The sequence below is a fragment of the Dendrobates tinctorius genome, unplaced genomic scaffold, assembly GCF_039654945.1.
Source record: "Dendrobates tinctorius isolate UK_male_01 unplaced genomic scaffold, ASM3965494v1 ptg000386l, whole genome shotgun sequence".
Taxonomy (NCBI): Eukaryota; Metazoa; Chordata; class Amphibia; order Anura; family Dendrobatidae; genus Dendrobates; species Dendrobates tinctorius.
Genome location: NW_027362052.1, coordinates 1,035,473 through 1,049,710, shown reverse-complemented (window position 1 = coordinate 1,049,710; position 14,238 = coordinate 1,035,473). Strand labels below are relative to the sequence as shown.

Genomic DNA, 14,238 nt, shown 5'->3' with positions numbered 1-14,238 from the left:
GGCCTCTCTCCGGTCCTCTCCCCTCCCCTCGCCCGGCCTCTCTCCGGTCCTCTCCCCTCCCCTCGCCCGGCCTCTCTCCGGTCCTCTCCCCTCCCCTCGCCCGGCCTCTCTCCGGTCTCTCCCCTCCCCTCGCCCGGCCTCTCTCCGGTCTCTCCCCTCCCCTCGCCCGTCCTCTCTCCGGTCTCTCCCCTCCCCTCGCCCGGCCTCTCTCCGGTCTCTCCCCTCCCCTCGCCCGTCCTCTCTCCGGTCTCTCCCCTCCCCTCGCCCGTCCTCTCTCCGGTCTCTCCCCTCCCCTCGCCCGTCCTCTCTCCGGTCTCTCCCCTCCCCTCGCCCGTCCTCTCTCCGGTCTCTCCCCTCCCCTCGCCCGTCCTCTCTCCGGTCTCCTCTCCCCTCGCCTGTCCTCTCCTCGGTCTCTCCCCTCGCCCGTCCTCTCTCCGGTCTCTCCCCTCCCCTCGCCCGTCCTCTCTCCGGTCTCTCCTCTCCCCTCGCCCGTCCTCTCTCCGGTCTCTCCCCTCCCCTCGCCCGTCCTCTCTCCGGTCTCCTCTCCCCTCGCCTGTCCTCTCCTCGGTCTCTCCCCTCGCCGCGCCCGTCCACTCCTTTCCTTCTCTGCTCCCTACCCTCCGGTCTCCCCTCGCCCGTCCTCTCCTCGGTCTCTACCCTCCGTCCACTCCTTTCCTCCTCTGCTCCCTCTTCTCGGTCTCTCGCCCGTCCTACCCGGTCTCCGGTCGCCTCAGCCGCACTCAGACACGCACGTGTTACCAGTCTCGTCTCTACTTCCGGCACAACACTGCCTCAGCCAATCGCGAACCAGCTCCATGTCCCATGTGACCACAGCGTAGAAATCAGCCAATTAAATGCTCTGGCGCTAATACACGTGACTCGCACCGTCACATGACCTGCGATCCGCCATTTTTGTACACCCAAAAGCCTTAATCGGACGAAAGCTTCTGAGAGCGGTAAGATGGCGGCAGTCACATGCTTTGTGACGTCATCGCTGTGGTTTGTTTACTGGGATATTTTACCTCATACTTTTTTCTATGATGTCATCCTTTATCTTTGCACTGTGTTTTTCCCTCCCCCTCTTCCAGGGGCCATTTCTGATTGTTTCCCAGGACTTGGACGTACGAGTCTGTTTCCTCACTGTGGCGTTCTGACTGTCAATGACACCACTGATGTGTTACTGAAAAGATGGAAAAAAAAATCAAGATTTTAAATAAGAGAAATAGAAAAATAACCTGAACCTCGGCAGCGCCCTAAGCACCGAGGCGCTCACGTTATTCTCTGTGTCGTCACGGTGATGGCGGTGCCACATTCACAGTGATTAGATCTGCGGCTGTTACCGAGGTGACCGTGCCATGGAGAAAGGTGGTCCTCAGCCATAACCATCGAGGGCGCTGTGCCATCCTGATGTGTCCTCCACAGGAAGGACACGGACCACAACCGTGCGACACCGGAGGTCTAACCTCAATGTCAGAACTCGGCTGTGCCCCTATAACATAGGAACATGTGCCGAGTGGACATAGCACCCCTAGGGTTGTCCCTCTGGTCTTTATTCACCCTCCTGTGGTCATTGGTGCCTCTCCGGGATGTATTCACCCCCCTGTAGTCATTGGTGCCCCTCCGGGCTGTATTCACCCCCCTGTAGTCATTGGTGCCCCTCCGGGCTGTATTCACCCCCCTGTAGTCATTGGTGCCCCTCCGGGCTGTATTCACCCCCTTGTAGTCATTGGTGCCCTTCGGGCTGTATTCACCCCCCTGTAGTCATTGGTGCCCCTCTGGGCTGTATTCACCCCCCTGTAGTGATTGGTGCCCCTCTGGGCTGTATTCACCCCCCTGTAGTCATTGGTGCCTCTCCGGCCTGTATTCACCCCCCTGTAGTCATTGGTGTCCCTCCGGTCTGTATTCACCCCCCTGTAGTGATTGGTGCCCCTCTGGGCTGTATTCACCCCCCTGTAGTGATTGGTGCCCCTCTGGGCTGTATTCACCCCCCTGTAGTCATTGGTGCCTCTCCGGCCTGTATTCACCCCCCTGTAGTCATTGGTGTCCCTCCGGTCTGTATTCACCCCCCTGTAGTGATTGGTGCCCCTCTGGGCTGTATTCACCCCCCTGTAGTCATTGGTGCCCCTCCGGGCTGTATTCACCCCCTGTAGTCATTCACCCCCCTGTAGTGATTGGTGCCCCTATGGGCTGTATTCACCCCCCTGTAGTGATTGATGCCCCTCTGGGCTGTATTCACCCTCCTGTAGTCATTCACCCCCCTGTAGTGATTGGTGCCCCTCTGGGCTGTATTCACCCCCCTGTAGTCATTGGTGCCCCTCCGGGCTGTATTCACCCCCTGTAGTCATTGGAGTCCCTCTGGCCTGTATTCACCCCCCTGTAGTCATTGGTGCCCCTCCGGGCTGTATTCACCCCCCTGTAGTCATTGATGCCCCTCCGGGCTGTATTCACCCTCCTGTAGTCATTCACCCCCCTGTAGTGATTGGTGCCCCTCTGGGCTGTATTCACCCCCCTGTAGTCATTGGTGCCCCTCCGGGCTGTATTCACCCCCTGTAGTCATTGGAGTCCCTCCGGCCTGTATTCACCCCCCTGTAGTCATTGGTGCCCCTCCGGTCTGTATTCACCCCCCTGTAGTCATTGGTGCCCCTCCGGGCTGTATTCACCCCCTGTAGTCATTAGTGCCCCTCTGGGCTGTTTTCACCTCCTGTAGTCATTGGTGCCCCTCTGGGCTGTATTCACCCTCCTGTAGTCATTGGTGCCCCTCTGGGCTGTATTCACCCTCCTGTAGTCATTAGTGCCCCTCTGGGCTGTATTCACCCCCCTGTAGTCATTAGTGCCCCTTCGGGCTGTATTCATCCCCCCTGTAGTCATTGGTGCCTTTCCGGGCTGTATTCACTCCCCTGTAGTCATTGGTGCCCCTCCAGGCTGTATTCACCCCCCTTTAGTTATTGCTGCCCCTCTGGGCTGTATTCACCCCCCTGTAGTCATTGGTATCCATTCAAGTTGGATTCACCCCCTGTAGTCACTGGTGCCCCTCCGGGCTGTATTCACCCCCCTGTAGTCATTGATGTCCCTCCGGGCTGTATTCACCCCCCTGTAGTCATTGGTGCCCCTCCGGGCTGTATTCACCCCCCCTGTAGTCATTGGTGTCCCTACGGTCTGTATTCACCCCCCTGTAGTCATTGGTGGCTCTTCGGGCTGTATTCACCCCCCTGTAGTCATTGGTGCCCTTCCGGGCTGTATTCACCCCCCTGTAGTCATTGGTGTCCCTCCGGACTGTATTCACCCCTCTGTAGTCATTGGTGTCCCTCCGGTCTGTATTCACCCCCCTGTAGTCATTGGTGGCTCTTCGGGCTGTATTCACCCCCTGTAGTCATTGGTGCCCTTCCGGGCTGTATTCACCCCCTGTAGTCATTGGTGTCCCTCCGGACTGTATTCACCCCCCTGTAGTCATTGCTGCCCCTCTGGGCTGTATTCACCCCCCTGTAGTCATTGGTGTCCATTCAAGTTGGATTCACCCCCCTGTAGTCATTGGTGCCCCTCCGGGCTGTATTCACCCCCCTGTAGTCATTGGTGTCCCTCCGGGCTGTATTCACCCCCCTGTAGTCATTGGTGCCCCTCCGGGCTGTATTCACCCCCCTGTAGTCATTGGTGTCTCTCCGGTCTGTATTCACCCCCCTGTAGTCGTTGGTGGCTCTTCGGGCTGTATTCACCCCCCTGTAGTCATTGGTGCCCTTCCGGGCTGTATTCACCCCCCTGTAGTTATTGGTGCCCTTCCGGACTGTATTCAACCCCTGTAGTCATTGGTGCCCCTCCGGGCTTTATTCACCCCCCTGTAGTCATTGGTGCCCCTTCGGGCTGTATTCATCCCCCCTGTAGTCATTGGTGCCTTTCCGGGCTGTATTCACTCCCCTATAGTCATTGGTGCCCCTCCAGGCTGTATTCACCCCCCTGTAGTCATTGCTGCCCCTCTGGGCTGTATTCACCCCCCTGTAGTCATTGGTATCCATTCAAGTTGGATTCACCCCCTGTAGTCATTGGTGCCCCTCCGGGCTGTATTCACCCCCCTGTAGTCATTGATGTCCCTCCGGGCTGTATTCACCCCCCTGTAGTCATTGGTGCCCCTCCGGGCTGTATTCACCCCCCTGTAGTCATTGGTATCCATTCAAGTTGGATTCACCCCCTGTAGTCATTGGTGTCCCTCCGGGCTGTATTCACCCCCCTGTAGTCATTGATGTCCCTCCGGGCTGTATTCACCCCCCTGTAGTCATTGGTGCCCCTCCGGGCTGTATTCACCCCCCTGTAGTCATTGGTGTCCCTCCAGTCTGTATTCACCCCCCTGTAGTCATTGGTGGCTCTTCGGGCTGTATTCACCCCCCTGTAGTCATTGGTGCCCTTCCGGGCTGTATTCACCCCCCTGTAGTTATTGGTGTCCCTCCGGACTGTATTCAACCCCTGTAGTCATTGGTGCCCCTCCGGGCTTTATTCCCCCCCTGTAGTCATTGGTGCCCCTTCGGGCTGTATTCATCCCCCCTGTAGTCATTGGTGCCTTTCCGGGCTGTATTCACTCCCCTATAGTCATTGGTGCCCCTCCAGGCTGTATTCACCCCCCTGTAGTCATTGCTGCCCCTCTGGGCTGTATTCACTCCCCTATAGTCATTGGTGCCCCTCCAGGCTGTATTCACCCCCCTGTAGTCATTGCTGCCCCTCTGGGCTGTATTCACCCCCCTGTAGTCATTGGTATCCATTCAAGTTGGATTCACCCCCTGTAGTCATTGGTGCCCCTCCGGGCTGTATTCACCCCCCTGTAGTCATTGATGTCCCTCCGGGCTGTATTCACCCCCCTGTAGTCATTGGTGCCCCTCCGGGCTGTATTCACCCCCCTGTAGTCATTGGTATCCATTCAAGTTGGATTCACCCCCTGTAGTCATTGGTGTCCCTCCGGGCTGTATTCACCCCCCTGTAGTCATTGGTGCCCCTCCGGGCTGTATTCACCCCCCTGTAGTCATTGGTGTCCCTCCGGTCTGTATTCACCCCCCTGTAGTCATTGGTGGCTCTTCGGGCGGTATTCACCCCCCTGTAGTCATTGGTGCCCTTCCGGGCTGTATTCACCCCCCTGTAGTCATTGGTGGCTCTTCGGGCTGTATTCACCCCCCTGTAGTCATTGGTGCCCTTCCGGGCTGTATTCACCCCCCTGTAGTCATTGGTGTCCCTCCGGACTGTATTCACCCCTCTGTAGTCATTGGTGTCCCTCCGGTCTGTATTCACCCCCCTGTAGTCATTGGTGGCTCTTCGGGCTGTATTCACCCCCTGTAGTCATTGGTGCCCTTCCGGGCTGTATTCACCCCCCTGTAGTCATTGGTGTCCCTCCGGACTGTATTCACCCCCCTGTAGTCATTGCTGCCCCTCTGGGCTGTATTCACCCCCCTGTAGTCATTGGTGTCCATTCAAGTTGGATTCACCCCCCTGTAGTCATTGGTGCCCCTCCGGGCTGTATTCACCCCCCTGTAGTCATTGGTGTCCCTCCGGGCTGTATTCACCTCCCTGTAGTCATTGGTGCCCCTCCGGGCTGTATTCACCCCCCTGTAGTCATTGGTGTCCCTCCGGTCTGTATTCACCCCCCTGTAGTCATTGGTGGCTCTTCGGGCTGTATTCACCCCCCTGTAGTCATTGGTGCCCTTCCGGGCTGTATTCACCCCCCTGTAGTTATTGGTGTCCCTCCGGACTGTATTCAACCCCTGTAGTCATTGGTGCCCCTCCGGGCTTTATTCACCCCCCTGTAGTCATTGAATCATAGAATCATAGAATCGTAGAGTTGGAAGGGACCTCCTGGGCCATCTGGTCCAACCCCCTGCTCAAAGCAGGATTCGCTAAATCATCCCAGTCAGATGTCTGTCCAGCCTCTGTTTGAAGACTTCCATTGAAGGAGAACTCACCACTTCTCGTGGCAGCCTGTTCCACTCATTGATCACTCTAACTGTCAAAAAGTTTTTTCTAATATCTAATCTGTGTCTCTTCCCATTCAGTTTCATCCCATTGCTTCTAGTCTTTCCTTGTGCAAATGAGAATAAAGTTGATCCTTCTACAATGTGACAGCCCTTTAGATATTTGTAGACAGCTATTAAGTCTCCTCTCAGTCTTCTCTTTTGCAAACTAAACATTCCCAAATCCTGCAACCTTTCCTCATAAGACAGGGTTTGCAGACCGGTCACCATTCTGGTCGCTCTTTTCTGAACTTGCTCCAGTTTGTTGATGTCTTTTTTAAAATGTGGTGCCCAAAACTGGACACAATATTCCAGATGAGGTCTGACCAAAGAGGAGTAGAGGGAAATAATGACTTCACGTGATCTAGACTGTATGCTTCTGTTAATACATCCTAGAATTGCATTTGCCTTTTTTGCTGCTGCATCACACTGTTGACTCATATTCAGTCTGTGATCTATTAGTATACCCAAGTCTTTTTCACATGTGCTGTCACTTAGCCCTATTCCTCCCATTCTATATATGCTTTTTTCATTTTTATTGCCCAGATGTAGTACTTTGCATTTCTCCCTGTTAAAAACCATTCTGTTAGTTGCTGCCCACTTCTCCAGTTTATTTAAATCTTTTTGAATCCTCTCTCTCTCTTCTCTAGTATTAGCTATCCCTCCTAGCTTTGTGTCATCAGCAAATTTAATCAGTTTACCCTCAATTCCTTCATCTAAATCGTTGATAAAGATGTTGAACAATACAGGGCCCAGGACAGAGCCCTGTGGTACCCCACTTGAGACATTCTTCCAACTGGATGTGCAGCCATTTACGACCACTCTTTGGGTCCGATCACTAAGCCAGTTATGAATCCACCTAACAGTTGCCTTGTCCATTCCATACTTAGTCATTTTTTCAATAAGGATTGTATGAGAGACTTTGTCAAATGCTTTGCTGAAGTCAAGATATACTATATCTACAGCATTTCCTTGAATTGGTGCCCCTTCGGGCTGTATTCATCCCCCCTGTAGTCATTGGTGCCTTTCCGGGCTGTATTCACTCCCCTATAGTCATTGGTGCCCCTCCAGGCTGTATTCACCCCCCTGTAGTCATTGCTGCCCCTCTGGGCTGTATTCACCCCCCTGTAGTCATTGGTATCCATTCAAGTTGGATTCACCCCCTGTGGTCATTGGTGCCCCTCCGGGCTGTATTCACCCCCCTGTAGTCATTGGTGTCCCTCCGGTCTGTATTCACCCCCCTGTAGTCATTGGTGGCTCTTCGGGCTGTATTCATCCCCCTGTAGTCATTGGTGCCCTTCCGGGCTGTATTCACCCCCCTGTAGTCATTGGTGTCCCTCCGGACTGTATTCACCCCCCTGTAGTCATTGGTGCCCTTCCGGGCTGTATTCACCCCCCTGTAGTCATTGGTGTCCCTCCGTTCTGTATTCACCCCCCTGTAGTCATTGGTGGCTCTTCGGGCTGTATTCACCCCCTGTAGTCATTGGTGCCCTTCCGGGCTGTATTCCGCCCCCCTGTAGTCATTGGTGTCCCTCCGGACTGTATTCACCCCCCTGTAGCCATCGCTGCCCCTCCGGGCTGTATTCACCCCCCTGTAGTCATTGGTGTCCATTCAAGTTGGATTCACCCCATGTAGTGATTGGTGCCCCTCCGGGCTGTATTCACCCCCCTGTAGTCATTGGTGTCCCTCCGGGCTGTATACACCCTCCTGTAGTCATTGGTGCCCCTCCGGGCTGTATTCACCCCCCTGTAGTCATTGGTGTCCCTCCGGTCTGTATTCACCCAGCTGTAGTCATTGGTACCCTCTGGGCTGTATTCACCCCCCTGTAGTCATTGGTGCCCCTCCGGGTTGTATTCACCCCCTGTAGTCATTGGTGCCCCTCCGGGTTGTATTCACCCCCTGTAGTCATTGGTGCCCCTCCGGACTGTATTCACCCCCTGTAGTCATCGGTGCCCCTCTGGGCTGTATTCACCCTCCTGTAGTCATTTGTGCCCCTCCGGGCTGTATTCACCCCCCTGTAGTCATTGGTGCCTTTCCGGGCTGTATTCACCCCCCTGTAGTCATTGGTGTCCCTCCGGACTGTATTCATCCCCTGTAGTCAATGGTGCCCCTTCGGGCTGTATTCACCCCCCTTTAGTCATAGAATCATAGAATCATAGAATCGTAGAGTTGGAAGGGACCTCCTGGGCCATCTGGTCCAACCCCCTGCTCAAAGCAGGATTCGCTAAATCATCCCAGTCAGATGTCTGTCCAGCCTCTGTTTGAAGACTTCCATTGAAGGAGAACTCACCACTTCTCGTGGCAGCCTGTTCCACTCATTGATCACTCTAACTGTCAAAAAGTTTTTTCTAATATCTAATCTGTGTCTCCTCCCATTCAGTTTCATCCCATTGCTTCTAGTCTTTCCTTGTGCAAATGAGAATAAAGTTGATCCTTCTACAATGTGACAGCCCTTTAGATATTTGTAGACAGCTATTAAGTCTCCTCTCAGTCTTCTCTTTTGCAAACTAAACATTCCCAAATCCTGCAACCTTTCCTCATAAGACAGGGTTTGCAGACCGGTCACCATTCTGGTCGCTCTTTTCTGAACTTGCTCCAGTTTGTTGATGTCTTTTTTAAAATGTGGTGCCCAAAACTGGACACAATATTCCAGATGAGGTCTGACCAAAGAGGAGTAGAGGGAAATAATGACTTCACGTGATCTAGACTGTATGCTTCTTTTAATACATCCTAGAATTGCATTTGTCTTTTTTGCTGCTGCATCACACTGTTGACTCATATTCAGTCTGTGATCTATTAGTATACCCAAGTCTTTTTCACATGTGCTGTCACTTAGCCCTATTCCTCCCATTCTATATATGCTTTTTCCATTTTTATTGCCCAGATGTAGTACTTTGCATTTCTCCCTGTTAAAAACCATTCTGTTAGTTGCTGCCCACTTCTCCAGTTTATTTAAATCTTTTTGAATCCTCTCTCTCTCTTCTCTAGTATTAGCTATCCCTCCTAGCTTTGTGTCATCAGCAAATTTAATCAGTTTACCCTCAATTCCTTCATCTAAATCGTTGATAAAGATGTTGAACAATACAGGGCCCAGGACAGAGCCCTGTGGTACCCCACTTGAGACATTCTTCCAACTGGATGTGCAGCCATTTACGACCACTCTTTGGGTCCGATCACTAAGCCAGTTATGAATCCACCTAACAGTTGCCTTGTCCATTCCATACTTAATCATTTTTTCAATAAGGATTGTATGAGAGACTTTGTCAAATGCTTTGCTGAAGTCAAGATATACTATATCTACAGCATTTCCTTGATCCACCCAATCAGTGATTCCGTCATAGAAGGAAATTAAGTTAGTCTGACATGACTTATTAGTTACAAACCCATGCTGACTCTGTTTAATCACTTCATTCTTATCCAGGTATTGACATACATGTTGTTTAATAATTTGTTCAAAGATCTTTCCTGGTATAGAAGTCAGACTCACCGGCCTATAGTTACCTGGGTCCACCTTCTTCCCCTTTTTGAAGATAGGAACAACATTTGCTCTTCTCCAGTCTTCTGGCACTTCTCCTGTTCTCCAAGAATTTTCAAAGATTATAGAGAGGGGTTCAAAAATTTCTTCTGCTATCTCCTTCAGTACTCTGGGGTGTAATTCATCTGGACCTGGAGACTTGAATTCATTTAGGCTAGCTAAGTGTTTCCTCACTATCTTTCTGTTTATAGATATCCTGGATTCTTCTATTCCCTTAATAGGACAGTGAATAACAGTTGATGTTACATTTCCTTTCTGAGAGAAAACAGATGCAAAATAGGAATTTAAAAGTTCAGCCTTCTCAACATCCTGTCTTACCATTTCATCATTTTCATCCTGTAAAAATCCTATAGCATCTTTGACTTTTCTTTTACTTTTGACATATCCCCAAAATCCTTTATTATTGCTTTTGACATCTCTTGCAAGCCTCAATTCATTTTCAGCTTTAGATAATCTGATTTGTGCCCTGCAGGTTCTGCAGACAGCATTATATTCTTCTTTAGATATGCCTCCCTCTTTCCATTTTATAAACATTTTTTTCTTCCTTTTTAGCATGTGCTTAAGTTCTGTGTTCATCCATCCTGGTTTCCTTAACTGCTTCCTATTCTTCCCTCTTTTCGGAATTGTTAACCACTGTGCTTTGAGAATTTCATTTTTCAAGATTTCCCATCCTTCCTGGACATTTTTGTCGTTAAGGATATCCAGCCATTTGATCCCTCCAATTCTCTTTCTGAATCCCTTAAAATCTGCCTTTCTGAAATCTAACCTTGACGTCTGAGTCTTCACAGGTCTTCCGCCTCTGGTTATCCAAAATTCTAAAATAGCATGGTCGCTACCTCCTAGGGTCCCAGCCACTTTTACCTCCTCAACCATTTCCTCCCTGTTTATAAGGATTAGATCCAAGGTAGCAGTTCCCCTTGTTTTCTCCCTTACCTTTTGGAAGATAAAGTTGTCAGCAAGAGAGGATAAGAATTTCCTTGACCTGTTAGTTTTGCCTGAGAGAGATTCCCAACAAATGTCTGGATAGTTGAAATCTCCCATGACAACTATGTCATATTTTTTGGAGAACTTGGCCATTTGATGCATAAAGAGTTCATCCATAGCTTCAGCTTGCACAGGCGGCCTGTAGTAAATGCCTACAATGGTGTCCTTTCCATTGTTCTGTCCTTGTATTCTTACCCAAACAGTTTCCACAGAACTCCCAGTCTCTGAAGCTTCAATCTCTGTGCAGATATACGCGTTTCTAACATACAATGCGACACCCCCTCCTCGTTTATCAAGTCTGTTTCTTGCAAATAAGTTGTATCCTTCTAGTCTTGTATTCCAATCATGTGTATTGTCCCACCAAGTTTCAGTGATTCCAATGACATCATATTTCTTTTCCTGTGTTAGTAGTTCCAATTCTCCTTGTTTGTTGCCCATGCTTTGTGCATTAGTATAGAAACATTTTAGTTTGTGATTGGTTTCTCTTTCTCCAATATTTTTATTAATTAGATTCTTTCGTCTTTGTTCTTCCTTTCCACTTCTAATAGCAGAGTTCTCAATAGCATTTGTCAGGTGTATGGCTTTTTCTGGTCTTTTGCTTCCCTTCCCATGTTGTTCTAGTTTAAAGCTCTCCTTACAAGTGTAGCAAGACGACTTCCAAATACCTGCTTTCCAGTCTTCGTAAGGTGCACCCCATCTCTAGCAAGTAGTCCATCGTATAAGTAGTTCACTCCGTGATCCAGAAATCCAAATCGTTGCTGACGGCACCATCGACGTAGCCAGTTGTTCACCTGCAGAATCTTATTCCACCTCCTTGTTCCATGGCCATCCACTGGGAGGATGGAAGAGAAGACCACCTGCGCTCCCAGTTCTTTCACTTTCTTGCCTAAGTCTTCAAAGTCTCTGCAGATGGTTTCCAGGTCGTTTCTTGCAGTGTCATTTGTCCCCACATGTAGTAGCAGGAATGGGTAGTCATCTGTAGGTCTGAAGAGTCCTGATATCCTGTCAGACACATTGGTACCCTCTGGGCTGTATTCACCCCCCTGTAGTCATTGGAGCCCCTCCGGGCTGTATTCACCCCCTGTAGTCATTGGTGCCCCTCCAGTCTGTATTCACCCCCCTGTAGTCACTGGTGCCTCTCCAGCCTGTATTCACCCTCTTGTAGTCAATGATGCCCCTCCGGGCTGTATTCACCCCCTGTAGTCATTGAATCATAGAATCATAGAATCGTAGAGTTGGAAGGGACCTCCTGGGCCATCTGGTCCAACCCCCTGCTCAAAGCAGGATTCGCTAAATCATCCCAGTCAGATGTCTGTCCAGCCTCTGTTTGAAGACTTCCATTGAAGGAGAACTCACCACTTCTCGTGGCAGCCTGTTCCACTCATTGATCACTCTAACTGTCAAAAAGTTTTTTCTAATATCTAATCTGTGTCTCCTCCCATTCAGTTTCATCCCATTGCTTCTAGTCTTTCCTTGTGCAAATGAGAATAAAGTTGATCCTTCTACAATGTGACAGCCCTTTAGATATTTGTAGACAGCTATTGAGTCTCCTCTCAGTCTTCTCTTTTGCAAACTAAACATTCCCAAATCCTGCAACCTTTCCTCATAAGACAGGGTTTGCAGACCGGTCACCATTCTGGTCGCTCTTTTCTGAACTTGCTCCAGTTTGTTGATGTCTTTTTTAAAATGTGGTGCCCAAAACTGGACACAATATTCCAGATGAGGTCTGACCAAAGAGGAGTAGAGGGAAATAATGACTTCACGTGATCTAGACTGTATGCTTCTGTTAATACATCCTAGAATTGCATTTGCCTTTTTTGCTGCTGCATCACACTGTTGACTCATATTCAGTCTGTGATCTATTAGTATACCCAAGTCTTTTTCACATGTGCTGTCACTTAGCCCTATTCCTCCCATTCTATATATGCTTTTTTCATTTTTATTGCCCAGATGTAGTACTTTGCATTTCTCCCTGTTAAAAACCATTCTGTTAGTTGCTGCCCACTTCTCCAGTTTATTTAAATCTTTTTGAATCCTCTCTCTCTCTCTTCTCTAGTATTAGCTATCCCTCCTAGCTTTGTGTCATCAGCAAATTTAATCAGTTTACCCTCAATTCCTTCATCTAAATCGTTGATAAAGATGTTGAACAATACAGGGCCCAGGACAGAGCCCTGTGGTACCCCACTTGAGACATTCTTCCAACTGGATGTGCAGCCATTTACGACCACTCTTTGGGTCCGATCACTAAGCCAGTTATGAATCCACCTAACAGTTGCCTTGTCCATTCCATACTTAGTCATTTTTTCAATAAGGATTGTATGAGACACTTTGTCAAATGCTTTGCTGAAGTCAAGATATACTATATCTACAGCATTTCCTTGATCCACCCAATCAGTGATACCGTCATAGAAGGAAATTAAGTTAGTCTGACATGACTTATTAGTTACAAACCCATGCTGACTCTGTTTAATCACTTCATTCTTATCCAGGTATTGACATACATGTTGTTTAATAATTTGTTCAAAAATCTTTCCTGGTATAGAAGTCAGAGTCACCGGCCTATAGTTGCCTGGGTCCACCTTCTTCCCCTTTTTGAAGATAGGAACAACATTTGCTCTTCTCCAGTCTTCTGGCACTTCTCCTGTTCTCCAAGAATTTTCAAAGATTATGGAGAGGGGTTCAAAAATTTCTTCTGCTATCTCCTTCAGTACTCTGGGGTGTAATTCATCTGGACCTGGAGACTTGAATTCATTTAGGTTAGCTAAGTGTTTCCTCACTATCTTTCTGTTTATAGATATCCTGGATTCTTCTATTCCCTTAATAGGACAGTGAATAACAGTTGATGTTGCATTTCCTTTCTGAGAGAAAACAGATGCAAAATAGGAATTTAAAAGTTCAGCCTTCTCAACATCCTGTCTTACCATTTCATCATTTTCATCCTGTAAAAATCCTATAGCATCTTTGACTTTTCTTTTACTTTTGACATATCCCCAAAATCCTTTATTATTGCTTTTGACATCTCTTGCAAGCCTCAGTTCATTTTCAGCTTTAGATAATCTGATTTGTGCCCTGCAGGTTCTGCAGACAGCATTATATTCTTCTTTAGATATGCCTCCCTCTTTCCATTTTATAAACATTTTTTTCTTCCTTTTTAGCATGTGCTTAAGTTCTGTGTTCATCCATCCTGGTTTCCTTAAATGCTTCCTATTCTTCCCTCTTTTCGGAATTGTTAACAACTGTGCTTTGAGAATTTCATTTTTCAAGATTTCCCATCCTTCCTGGACATTTTTGTCTTTAAGGATATCCAGCCATTGGATCCCTCCAATTCTCTTTCTGAATCCCTTAAAATCTGCCTTTCTGAAATCTAACCTTGACGTCTGAGTCTTCACAGGTCTTCCGCCTCTAGTTATCCAAAATTCTAAAATAGCATGGTCGCTACCTCCTAGGGTCCCAGCCACTTTTACCTCCTCAACCATTTCCTCCCTGTTTATAAGGATTAGATCCAAGGTAGCAGTTCCCCTTGTTTTCTCCCTTACCTTTTGGAAGATAAAGTTGTCAGCAAGAGAGGATAAGAATTTCCGTGACCTGTTAGTTTTGCCTGAGAGAGATTCCCAACAAATGTCTGGATAGTTGAAATCTCCCATGACAACTATGTCATATTTTTTGGAGAACTTGGCCATTTGATGCATAAAGAGTTCTTCCATATCTTCTGCTTGCACAGGCGGCCTGTAGTAAAT

General features: G+C 48.9%; 1 protein-coding gene across 2 annotated transcripts in view; it reads right to left on the bottom strand.

Moving 5' to 3' along the window:
• The window catches only part of TAF1C (TATA-box binding protein associated factor, RNA polymerase I subunit C), a 116,903-nt gene extending 116,009 nt beyond the window's left edge, over positions 1-894 (bottom strand). Inside the window, exon 1 of one of the 2 annotated variants that reach the window (XM_073563317.1) lies at positions 753-894. The gene's annotated coding sequence lies outside the window, so the exon portion shown is untranslated. Of the gene's footprint in view, positions 1-714 lie in introns of both variants that reach the window. The other variant, XM_073563318.1, reaches the window with a different exon arrangement.
• Positions 895-14,238: the final 13,344 nt, after the last annotated feature.